Below are 12,322 nucleotides of genomic sequence, written 5' to 3'. Positions count from 1 at the left end.
TCTCTCTCTCTCTTTCTTGCTTATTTTCTCCCCACTTCTTACCAGTCCCCATTCCTATGTCTCATTCCTTCCCTCTTTTTCTATTCCATTCTTTCCAACACGTTGCATAAGGATCTACCAGAAGCTCTGCAAACCTGTGAAAGAAATAAAAACATGCAGAATATTTAATTATATTAGCATTTCTTAGACTCCGATTCAATCTGGATAAAGAAATATGACACCAAGTGCTGAATCTGGCACGTTCTGGCACAATCTATTGACCCTTACAATGCTGAATTCAAATGTGGCACAAACAGGCAGAATCTGGCACAATCTGACATATGCGGGATAAATACATAGAGCGCAGTTTTGCACAAGCACTTCAATCTCTTCACGCACTCACACTATCCAAATGGTCACATTATCCAAAGAGTCAATAATATTAAAAACAATAACATCAAATGAAATGTTTTAACCTATGCAAAGGAACAAAAACCAGTAAGACCCATTGACATATAGAGACCATATATATACAATACTGTACGGATCTGGACCACTTTAGAAAACACAGCTGGTCAGTCCGGCAACATCTTGGCACGGTGCCAAGCAGAGCACAAAGCTGCCACACCCTCGCATAACCAGCCTGAATCTGGCAGCTGCCAAAACCCGAAACTCTGGGTAAAAAAATCCGGCAAAGTTTGGCAAAATCCGGCACAGCGCGGCAAAATCCGGCAAATCCGGCACAGCGCGGCAAATCCGGCAAAATCTTGGCACGGTGCCAAGCAGAGCACAAAGCTGCCACACCCTTGCATAACCAGCCTGAATCTGGCAGCTGCCAAAACCCGAAACTCTGGGTAAAAAAATCCGGCAAAGTTTGGCAAAATCCGGCACAGCGCGGCAAAATCCGGCAAATCCGGCACAGCGCGGCAAATCCGGCAAAATCTTGGCACGGTGCCAAGCAGAGCGCAAAGCTGCCACACCCTTGCATAACCAGCCTGAATCTGGCAGCTGCCAAAACCCGAAACTCTGGGTAAAAAAATCCGGCAAAGTTTGGCAAAATCCGGCACAGCGCGGCAAAATCCGGCAAATCCGGCACAGCGCGGCAAATCCGGCAAAATCTTGGCACGGTGCCAAGCAGAGCGCAAAGCTGCCACACCCTTGCATAACCAGCCTGAATCTGGCAGCTGCCAAAACCCGAAACTCTGGGTAAAAAAATCCGGCAAAGTTTGGCAAAATCCGGCACAGCGCGGCAAAATCCGGCACAGCGCGGCAAATCCGGCAAAATCTTGGCACGGTGCCAAGCAGACCGCAAAGCTGCCACACCCTTGCATAACCAGCCTGAATCTGGCAGCTGCCAAAACCCGAAACTCTGGGTAAAAAAATCCGGCAAAGTTTGGCAAAATCCGGCACAGCGCGGCAAAATCCGGCACAGCGCGGCAAATCCGGCAAAATCTTGGCACGGTGCCAAGCAGAGCGCAAAGCTGCCACACCCTTGCATAACCAGCCTGAATCTGGCAGCTGCCAAAACCCGAAACTCTGGGTAAAAAAATCCGGCAAAGTTTGGCAAAATCCGGCGCAGCGCGGCAAAATCCGGCAAATCCGGCACAGCGCGGCAAATCCGGCAAAATCTTGGCACGGTGCCAAGCAGAGCGCAAAGCTGCCACACCCTTGCATAACCAGCCTGAATCTGGCAGCTGCCAAAACCCGAAACTCTGGGTAAAAAAATCCGGCAAAGTTTGGCAAAATCCGGCACAGCGCGGCAAAATCCGGCACAGCGCGGCAAATCCGGCAAAATCTTGGCACGGTGCCAAGCAGAGCGCAAAGCTGCCACACCCTTGCATAACCAGCCTGAATCTGGCAGCTGCCAAAACCCGAAACTCTGGGTAAAAAAATCCGGCAAAGTTTGGCAAAATCCGGCGCAGCGCGGCAAAATCCGGCAAATCCGGCACAGCGCGGCAAATCCGGCAAAATCTTGGCACGGTGCCAAGCAGAGCGCAAAGCTGCCACACCCTTGCATAACCAGCCTGAATCTGGCAGCTGCCAAAACCCGAAACTCTAGGTAAAAAAATCCGGCAAAGTTTGGCAAAATCCGGCACAGCGCGGCAAAATCCGGCACAGCGCGGCAAATCCGGCAAAATCTTGGCACGGTGCCAAGCAGAGCGCAAAGCTGCCACACCCTTGCATAACCAGCCTGAATCTGGCAGCTGCCAAAACCCGAAACTCTGGGTTAAAAAATCCGGCAAAGTTTGGCAAAATCCGGCACAGCGCGGCAAAATCCGGCACAGCGCGGCAAATCCGGCAAAATCTTGGCACGGTGCCAAGCAGAGCGCAAAGCTGCCACACCCTTGCATAACCAGCCTGAATCTGGCAGCTGCCAAAACCCGAAACTCTGGGTAAAAAAATCCGGCAAAGTTTGGCAAAATCCGGCACAGCGCGGCAAAATCCGGCACAGCGCGGCAAATCCGGCAAAATCTTGGCACGGTGCCAAGCAGAGCGCAAAGCTGCCACACCCTTGCATAACCAGCCTGAATCTGGCAGCTGCCAAAACCCGAAACTCTGGGTAAAAAAATCCGGCAAAGTTTGGCAAAATCCGGCACAGCGCGGCAAAATCCGGCAAATCCGGCACAGCGCGGCAAATCCGGCAAAATCTTGGCACGGTGCCAAGCAGAGCGCAAAGCTGCCACACCCTTGCATAACCAGCCTGAATCTGGCAGCTGCCAAAACCCGAAACTCTGGGTAAAAAAATCCGGCAAAGTTTGGCAAAATCCGGCACAGCGCGGCAAAATCCGGCACAGCGCGGCAAATCCGGCAAAATCTTGGCACGGTGCCAAGCAGACCGCAAAGCTGCCACACCCTTGCATAACCAGCCTGAATCTGGCAGCTGCCAAAACCCGAAACTCTGGGTAAAAAAATCCGGCAAAGTTTGGCAAAATCCGGCACAGCGCGGCAAAATCCGGCACAGCGCGGCAAATCCGGCAAAATCTTGGCACGGTGCCAAGCAGAGCGCAAAGCTGCCACACCCTTGCATAACCAGCCTGAATCTGGCAGCTGCCAAAACCCGAAACTCTGGGTAAAAAAATCCGGCAAAGTTTGGCAAAATCCGGCGCAGCGCGGCAAAATCCGGCAAATCCGGCACAGCGCGGCAAATCCGGCAAAATCTTGGCACGGTGCCAAGCAGAGCGCAAAGCTGCCACACCCTTGCATAACCAGCCTGAATCTGGCAGCTGCCAAAACCCGAAACTCTGGGTAAAAAAATCCGGCAAAGTTTGGCAAAATCCGGCACAGCGCGGCAAAATCCGGCAAATCCGGCACAGCGCGGCAAATCCGGCAAAATCTTGGCACGGTGCCAAGCAGACCGCAAAGCTGCCACACCCTTGCATAACCAGCCTGAATCTGGCAGCTGCCAAAACCCGAAACTCTGGGTAAAAAAATCCGGCAAAGTTTGGCAAAATCCGGCACAGCGCGGCAAAATCCGGCACAGCGCGGCAAATCCGGCAAAATCTTGGCACCGTGCCAAGCAGAGCGCAAAGCTGCCACACCCTTGCATAACCAGCCTGAATCTGGCAGCTGCCAAAACCCGAAACTCTGGGTAAAAAAATCCGGCAAAGTTTGGCAAAATCCGGCACAGCGCGGCAAAATCCGGAAAATCCGGCACAGCGCGGCAAATCCGGCAAAATCTTGGCACGGTGCCAAGCAGAGCGCAAAGCTGCCACACCCTTGCATAACCAGCCTGAATCTGGCAGCTGCCAAAACCCGAAACTCTGGGTAAAAAAATCCGGCAAAGTTTGGCAAAATCCGGCACAGCGCGGCAAAATCCGGCAAATCCGGCACAGCGCGGCAAATCCGGCAAAATCTTGGCACGGTGCCAAGCAGAGCGCAAAGCTGCCACACCCTTGCATAACCAGCCTGAATCTGGCAGCTGCCAAAACCCGAAACTCTGGGTAAAAAAATCCGGCAAAGTTTGGCAAAATCCGGCACAGCGCGGCAAAATCCGGCAAATCCGGCACAGCGCGGCAAATCCGGCAAAATCTTGGCACGGTGCCAAGCAGACCGCAAAGCTGCCACACCCTTGCATAACCAGCCTGAATCTGGCAGCTGCCAAAACCCGAAACTCTGGGTAAAAAAATCCGGCAAAGTTTGGCAAAATCCGGCACAGCGCGGCAAAATCCGGCACAGCGCGGCAAATCCGGCAAAATCTTGGCACGGTGCCAAGCAGAGCGCAAAGCTGCCACACCCTTGCATAACCAGCCTGAATCTGGCAGCTGCCAAAACCCGAAACTCTGGGTAAAAAAATCCGGCAAAGTTTGGCAAAATCCGGCACAGCGCGGCAAAATCCGGCAAATCCGGCACAGCGCGGCAAATCCGGCAAAATCTTGGCACGGTGCCAAGCAGAGCGCAAAGCTGCCACACCCTTGCATAACCAGCCTGAATCTGGCAGCTGCCAAAACCCGAAACTCTGGGTAAAAAAATCCGGCAAAGTTTGGCAAAATCCGGCACAGCGCGGCAAAATCCGGCAAATCCGGCACAGCGCGGCAAATCCGGCAAAATCTTGGCACGGTGCCAAGCAGAGCGCAAAGCTGCCACACCCTTGCATAACCAGCCTGAATCTGGCAGCTGCCAAAACCCGAAACTCTGGGTAAAAAAATCCGGCAAAGTTTGGCAAAATCCGGCACAGCGCGGCAAAATCCGGCAAATCCGGCACAGCGCGGCAAATCCGGCAAAATCTTGGCACGGTGCCAAGCAGAGCGCAAAGCTGCCACACCCTTGCATAACCAGCCTGAATCTGGCAGCTGCCAAAACCCGAAACTCTGGGTAAAAAAATCCGGCAAAGTTTGGCAAAATCCGGCACAGCGCGGCAAAATCCGGCACAGCGCGGCAAATCCGGCAAAATCTTGGCACGGTGCCAAGCAGAGCGCAAAGCTGCCACACCCTTGCATAACCAGCCTGAATCTGGCAGCTGCCAAAACCCGAAACTCTGGGTAAAAAAATCCGGCAAAGTTTGGCAAAATCCGGCGCAGCGCGGCAAAAATCCGGCAAATCCGGCACAGCGCGGCAAATCCGGCAAAATCTTGGCACGGTGCCAAGCAGAGCGCAAAGCTGCCACACCCTTGCATAACCAGCCTGAATCTGGCAGCTGCCAAAACCCGAAACTCTGGGTAAAAAAATCCGGCAAAGTTTGGCAAAATCCGGCACAGCGCGGCAAAATCCGGCACAGCGCGGCAAATCCGGCAAAATCTTGGCACGGTGCCAAGCAGAGCGCAAAGCTGCCACACCCTTGCATAACCAGCCTGAATCTGGCAGCTGCCAAAACCCGAAACTCTGGGTTAAAAAATCCGGCAAAGTTTGGCAAAATCCGGCACAGCGCGGCAAAATCCGGCACAGCGCGGCAAATCCGGCAAAATCTTGGCACGGTGCCAAGCAGAGCGCAAAGCTGCCACACCCTTGCATAACCAGCCTGAATCTGGCAGCTGCCAAAACCCGAAACTCTGGGTAAAAAAATCCGGCAAAGTTTGGCAAAATCCGGCACAGCGCGGCAAAATCCGGCAAATCCGGCACAGCGCGGCAAATCCGGCAAAATCTTGGCACGGTGCCAAGCAGAGCGCAAAGCTGCCACACCCTTGCATAACCAGCCTGAATCTGGCAGCTGCCAAAACCCGAAACTCTGGGTAAACAAATCCGGCAAAGTTTGGCAAAATCCGGCACAGCGCGGCAAAATCCGGCACAGCGCGGCAAATCCGGCAAAATCTTGGCACGGTGCCAAGCAGAGCGCAAAGCTGCCACACCCTTGCATAACCAGCCTGAATCTGGCAGCTGCCAAAACCCGAAACTCTGGGTAAAAAAATCCGGCAAAGTTTGGCAAAATCCGGCGCAGCGCGGCAAAATCCGGCAAATCCGGCACAGCGCGGCAAATCCGGCAAAATCTTGGCACGGTGCCAAGCAGAGCGCAAAGCTGCCACACCCTTGCATAACCAGCCTGAATCTGGCAGCTGCCAAAACCCGAAACTCTGGGTAAAAAAATCCGGCAAAGTTTGGCAAAATCCGGCACAGCGCGGCAAAATCCGGCACAGCGCGGCAAATCCGGCAAAATCTTGGCACGGTGCCAAGCAGAGCGCAAAGCTGCCACACCCTTGCATAACCAGCCTGAATCTGGCAGCTGCCAAAACCCGAAACTCTGGGTAAAAAAATCCGGCAAAGTTTGGCAAAATCCGGCACAGCGCGGCAAAATCCGGCACAGCGCGGCAAATCCGGCAAAATCTTGGCACGGTGCCAAGCAGAGCGCAAAGCTGCCACACCCTTGCATAACCAGCCTGAATCTGGCAGCTGCCAAAACCCGAAACTCTGGGTAAAAAAATCCGGCAAAGTTTGGCAAAATCCGGCACAGCGCGGCAAAATCCGGCACAGCGCGGCAAATCCGGCAAAATCTTGGCACGGTGCCAAGCAGAGCGCAAAGCTGCCACACCCTTGCATAACCAGCCTGAATCTGGCAGCTGCCAAAACCCGAAACTCTGGGTAAAAAAATCCGGCAAAGTTTGGCAAAATCCGGCACAGCGCGGCAAAATCCGGCACAGCGCGGCAAATCCGGCAAAATCTTGGCACGGTGCCAAGCAGAGCGCAAAGCTGCCACACCCTTGCATAACCAGCCTGAATCTGGCAGCTGCCAAAACCCGAAACTCTGGGTAAAAAAATCCGGCAAAGTTTGGCAAAATCCGGCACAGCGCGGCAAAATCCGGCACAGCGCGGCAAATCCGGCAAAATCTTGGCACGGTGCCAAGCAGAGCGCAAAGCTGCCACACCCTTGCATAACCAGCCTGAATCTGGCAGCTGCCAAAACCCGAAACTCTGGGTAAAAAAATCCGGCAAAGTTTGGCAAAATCCGGCACAGCGCGGCAAAATCCGGCAAATCCGGCACAGCGCGGCAAATCCGGCAAAATCTTGGCACGGTGCCAAGCAGAGCGCAAAGCTGCCACACCCTTGCATAACCAGCCTGAATCTGGCAGCTGCCAAAACCCGAAACTCTGGGTAAAAAAATCCGGCAAAGTTTGGCAAAATCCGGCACAGCGCGGCAAAATCCGGCACAGCGCGGCAAAACCGGCAAAATCTTGGCACGGTGCCAAGCAGAGCGCAAAGCTGCCACACCCTTGCATAACCAGCCTGAATCTGGCAGCTGCCAAAACCCGAAACTCTGGGTAAAAAAATCCGGCAAAGTTTGGCAAAATCCGGCACAGCGCGGCAAAATCCGGCACAGCGCGGCAAATCCGGCAAAATCTTGGCACGGTGCCAAGCAGAGCGCAAAGCTGCCACACCCTTGCATAACCAGCCTGAATCTGGCAGCTGCCAAAACCCGAAACTCTGGGTAAAAAAATCCGGCAAAGTTTGGCAAAATCCGGCACAGCGCGGCAAAATCCAGCAAATCCGGCACAGCGCGGCAAATCCGGCAAAATCTTGGCACGGTGCCAAGCAGAGCGCAAAGCTGCCACACCCTTGCATAACCAGCCTGAATCTGGCAGCTGCCAAAACCCGAAACTCTGGGTAAAAAAATCCGGCAAAGTTTGGCAAAATCCGGCACAGCGCGGCAAAATCCGGCACAGCGCGGCAAATCCGGCAAAATCTTGGCACGGTGCCAAGCAGAGCGCAAAGCTGCCACACCCTTGCATAACCAGCCTGAATCTGGCAGCTGCCAAAACCCGAAACTCTGGGTAAAAAAATCCGGCAAAGTTTGGCAAAATCCGGCACAGCGCGGCAAAATCCGGCACAGCGCGGCAAAGCCGGCAAAATCTTGGCACGGTGCCAAGCAGAGCGCAAAGCTGCCACACCCTTGCATAACCAGCCTGAATCTGGCAGCTGCCAAAACCCGAAACTCTGGGTAAAAAAAATCCGGCAAAGTTTGGCAAAATCCGGCACAGCGCGGCAAAATCCGGCACAGCGCGGCAAATCCGGCAAAATCTTGGCACGGTGCCAAGCAGAGCGCAAAGCTGCCACACCCTTGCATAACCAGCCTGAATCTGGCAGCTGCCAAAACCCGAAACTCTGGGTAAAAAAATCCGGCAAAGTTTGGCAAAATCCGGCACAGCGCGGCAAAATCCGGCAAATCCGGCACAGCGCGGCAAATCCGGCAAAATCTTGGCACGGTGCCAAGCAGAGTGCAAAGCTGCCACACCCTTGCATAACCAGCCTGAATCTGGCAGCTGCCAAAACCCGAAACTCTGGGTAAAAAAATCCGGCAAAGTTTGGCAAAATCCGGCACAGCGCGGCAAAATCCGGCAAATCCGGCACAGCGCGGCAAATCCGGCAAAATCTTGGCACGGTGCCAAGCAGAGCGCAAAGCTGCCACACCCTTGCATAACCAGCCTGAATCTGGCAGCTGCCAAAACCCGAAACTCTGGGTAAAAAAATCCGGCAAAGTTTGGCAAAATCCGGCAAAATCCGGCACAGCGCGGCAAATCCGGCAAAATCTTGGCACGGTGCCAAGCAGAGCGCAAAGCTGCCACACCCTTGCATAACCAGCCTGAATCTGGCAGCTGCCAAAACCCGAAACTCTGGGTAAAAAAATCCGGCAAAGTTTGGCAAAATCCGGCACAGCGCGGCAAAATCCGGCACAGCGCGGCAAATCCGGCAAAATCTTGGCACGGTGCCAAGCAGAGCGCAAAGCTGCCACACCCTTGCATAACCAGCCTGAATCTGGCAGCTGCCAAAACCCGAAACTCTGGGTAAAAAAATCCGGCAAAGTTTGGCAAAATCCGGCACAGCGCGGCAAAATCCGGCACAGCGCGGCAAATCCGGCAAAATCTTGGCACGGTGCCAAGCAGAGCGCAAAGCTGCCACACCCTTGCATAACCAGCCTGAATCTGGCAGCTGCCAAAACCCGAAACTCTGGGTAAAAAAATCCGGCAAAGTTTGGCAAAATCCGGCACAGCGCGGCAAAATCCGGCACAGCGCGGCAAATCCGGCAAAATCTTGGCACGGTGCCAAGCAGAGCGCAAAGCTGCCACACCCTTGCATAACCAGCCTGAATCTGGCAGCTGCCAAAACCCGAAACTCTGGGTAAAAAAATCCGGCAAAGTTTGGCAAAATCCGGCACAGCGCGGCAAAATCCGGCACAGCGCGGCAAATCCGGCAAAATCTTGGCACGGTGCCAAGCAGAGCGCAAAGCTGCCACACCCTTGCATAACCAGCCTGAATCTGGCAGCTGCCAAAACCCGAAACTCTGGGTAAAAAAATCCGGCAAAGTTTGGCAAAATCCGGCACAGCGCGGCAAAATCCGGCAAATCCGGCACAGCGCGGCAAATCCGGCAAAATCTTGGCACGGTGCCAAGCAGAGCGCAAAGCTGCCACACCCTTGCATAACCAGCCTGAATCTGGCAGCTGCCAAAACCCGAAACTCTGGGTAAAAAAATCCGGCAAAGTTTGGCAAAATCCGGCACAGCGCGGCAAAATCCGGCAAATCCGGCACAGCGCGGCAAATCCGGCAAAATCTTGGCACGGTGCCAAGCAGAGCGCAAAGCTGCCACACCCTTGCATAACCAGCCTGAATCTGGCAGCTGCCAAAACCCGAAACTCTGGGTAAAAAAATCCGGCAAAGTTTGGCAAAATCCGGCACAGCGCGGCAAATCCGGCAAAATCTTGGCACGGTGCCAAGCAGAGCGCAAAGCTGCCACACCCTTGCATAACCAGCCTGAATCTGGCAGCTGCCAAAACCCGAAACTCTGGGTAAAAAAATCCGGCAAAGTTTGGCAAAATCCGGCACAGCGCGGCAAAATCCGGCAAATCCGGCACAGCGCGGCAAATCCGGCAAAATCTTGGCACGGTGCCAAGCAGAGCGCAAAGCTGCCACACCCTTGCATAACCAGCCTGAATCTGGCAGCTGCCAAAACCCGAAACTCTGGGTAAAAACATCCGGCAAAGTTTGGCAAAATCCGGCACAGCGCGGCAAATCCGGCACAGCGCGGCAAATCCGGCAAAATCTTGGCACGGTGCCAAGCAGAGCGCAAAGCTGCCACACCCTTGCATAACCAGCCTGAATCTGGCAGCTGCCAAAACCCGAAACTCTGGGTAAAAAAATCCGGCAAAGTTTGGCAAAATCCGGCACAGCGCGGCAAAATCCGGCACAGCGCGGCAAAGCCGGCAAAATCTTGGCACGGTGCCAAGCAGAGCGCAAAGCTGCCACACCCTTGCATAACCAGCCTGAATCTGGCAGCTGCCAAAACCCGAAACTCTGGGTAAAAAAATCCGGCAAAGTTTGGCAAAATCCGGCACAGCGCGGCAAAATCCGGCACAGCGCGGCAAATCCGGCAAAATCTTGGCACGGTGCCAAGCAGAGCGCAAAGCTGCCACACCCTTGCATAACCAGCCTGAATCTGGCAGCTGCCAAAACCCGAAACTCTGGGTAAAAAAATCCGGCAAAGTTTGGCAAAATCCGGCACAGCGCGGCAAAATCCGGCAAATCCGGCACAGCGCGGCAAATCCGGCAAAATCTTGGCACGGTGCCAAGCAGAGTGCAAAGCTGCCGCACCCTTGCATAACCAGCCTGAATCTGGCAGCTGCCAAAACCCGAAACTCTGGGTAAAAAAATCCGGCAAAGTTTGGCAAAATCCGGCACAGCGCGGCAAAATCCGGCAAATCCGGCACAGCGCGGCAAATCCGGCAAAATCTTGGCACGGTGCCAAGCAGAGCGCAAAGCTGCCACACCCTTGCATAACCAGCCTGAATCTGGCAGCTGCCAAAACCCGAAACTCTGGGTAAAAAAAATCCGGCAAAGTTTGGCAAAATCCGGCACAGCGCGGCAAAATCCGGCACAGCGCGGCAAATCCGGCAAAATCTTGGCACGGTGCCAAGCAGAGCGCAAAGCTGCCACACCCTTGCATAACCAGCCTGAATCTGGCAGCTGCCAAAACCCGAAACTCTGGGTAAAAAAATCCGGCAAAGTTTGGCAAAATCCGGCACAGCGCGGCAAAATCCGGCAAATCCGGCACAGCGCGGCAAATCCGGCAAAATCTTGGCACGGTGCCAAGCAGAGTGCAAAGCTGCCACACCCTTGCATAACCAGCCTGAATCTGGCAGCTGCCAAAACCCGAAACTCTGGGTAAAAAAATCCGGCAAAGTTTGGCAAAATCCGGCACAGCGCGGCAAAATCCGGCAAATCCGGCACAGCGCGGCAAATCCGGCAAAATCTTGGCACGGTGCCAAGCAGAGCGCAAAGCTGCCACACCCTTGCATAACCAGCCTGAATCTGGCAGCTGCCAAAACCCGAAACTCTGGGTAAAAAAATCCGGCAAAGTTTGGCAAAATCCGGCACAGCGCGGCAAAATCCAGCACAGCGCGGCAAATCCGGCAAAATCTTGGCACGGTGCCAAGCAGAGCGCAAAGCTGCCACACCCTTGCATAACCAGCCTGAATCTGGCAGCTGCCAAAACCCGAAACTCTGGGTAAAAAAATCCGGCAAAGTTTGGCAAAATCCGGCACAGCGCGGCAAAATCCGGCAAATCCGGCACAGCGCGGCAAATCCGGCAAAATCTTGGCACGGTGCCAAGCAGAGCGCAAAGCTGCCACACCCTTGCATAACCAGCCTGAATCTGGCAGCTGCCAAAACCCGAAACTCTGGGTAAAAAAAATCCGGCAAAGTTTGGCAAAATCCGGCACAGCGCGGCAAAATCCGGCAAATCCGGCACAGCGCGGCAAATCCGGCAAAATCTTGGCACGGTGCCAAGCAGAGCGCAAAGCTGCCACACCCTTGCATAACCAGCCTGAATCTGGCAGCTGCCAAAACCCGAAACTCTGGGTAAAAAAAATCCGGCAAAGTTTGGCAAAATCCGGCACAGCGCGGCAAAATCCAGCAAATCCGGCACAGCGCGGCAAATCCGGCAAAATCTTGGCACGGTGCCAAGCAGAGCGCAAAGCTGCCACACCCTTGCATAACCAGCCTGAATCTGGCAGCTGCCAAAACCCGAAACTCTGGGTAAAAAAATCCGGCAAAGTTTGGCAAAATCCGGCACAGCGCGGCAAAGTTCGGCAAATCCGGCACAGCGCGGCAAATCCGGCAAAATCTTGGCACGGTGCCAAGCAGAGCGCAAAGCTGCCACACCCTTGCATAACCAGCCTGAATCTGGCAGCTGCCAAAACCCGAAACTCTGGGTAAAAAAATCCGGCAAAGTTTGGCAAAATCCGGCACAGCGCGGCAAAATCCGGCACAGCCCGGCAAATCCGGCAAAATCTTGGCACGCTGCCAAGCAGAGCACAAAGCTGCCACACCCTCGCATAACCAGCCTGAATCTGGCAGCTGCCAAAACCCGAAACTCTGGGTAAAAAAAATCCGGCAAAGTTTGGCAAAATCCGGCACAGCGCGGCA

The sequence above is a fragment of the Apus apus genome, chromosome 22 (assembly GCF_020740795.1).
Source record: "Apus apus isolate bApuApu2 chromosome 22, bApuApu2.pri.cur, whole genome shotgun sequence".
In the NCBI taxonomy this organism is placed as follows: Eukaryota; Metazoa; Chordata; class Aves; order Apodiformes; family Apodidae; genus Apus; species Apus apus.
This window is presented reverse-complemented; position numbering follows the sequence as displayed.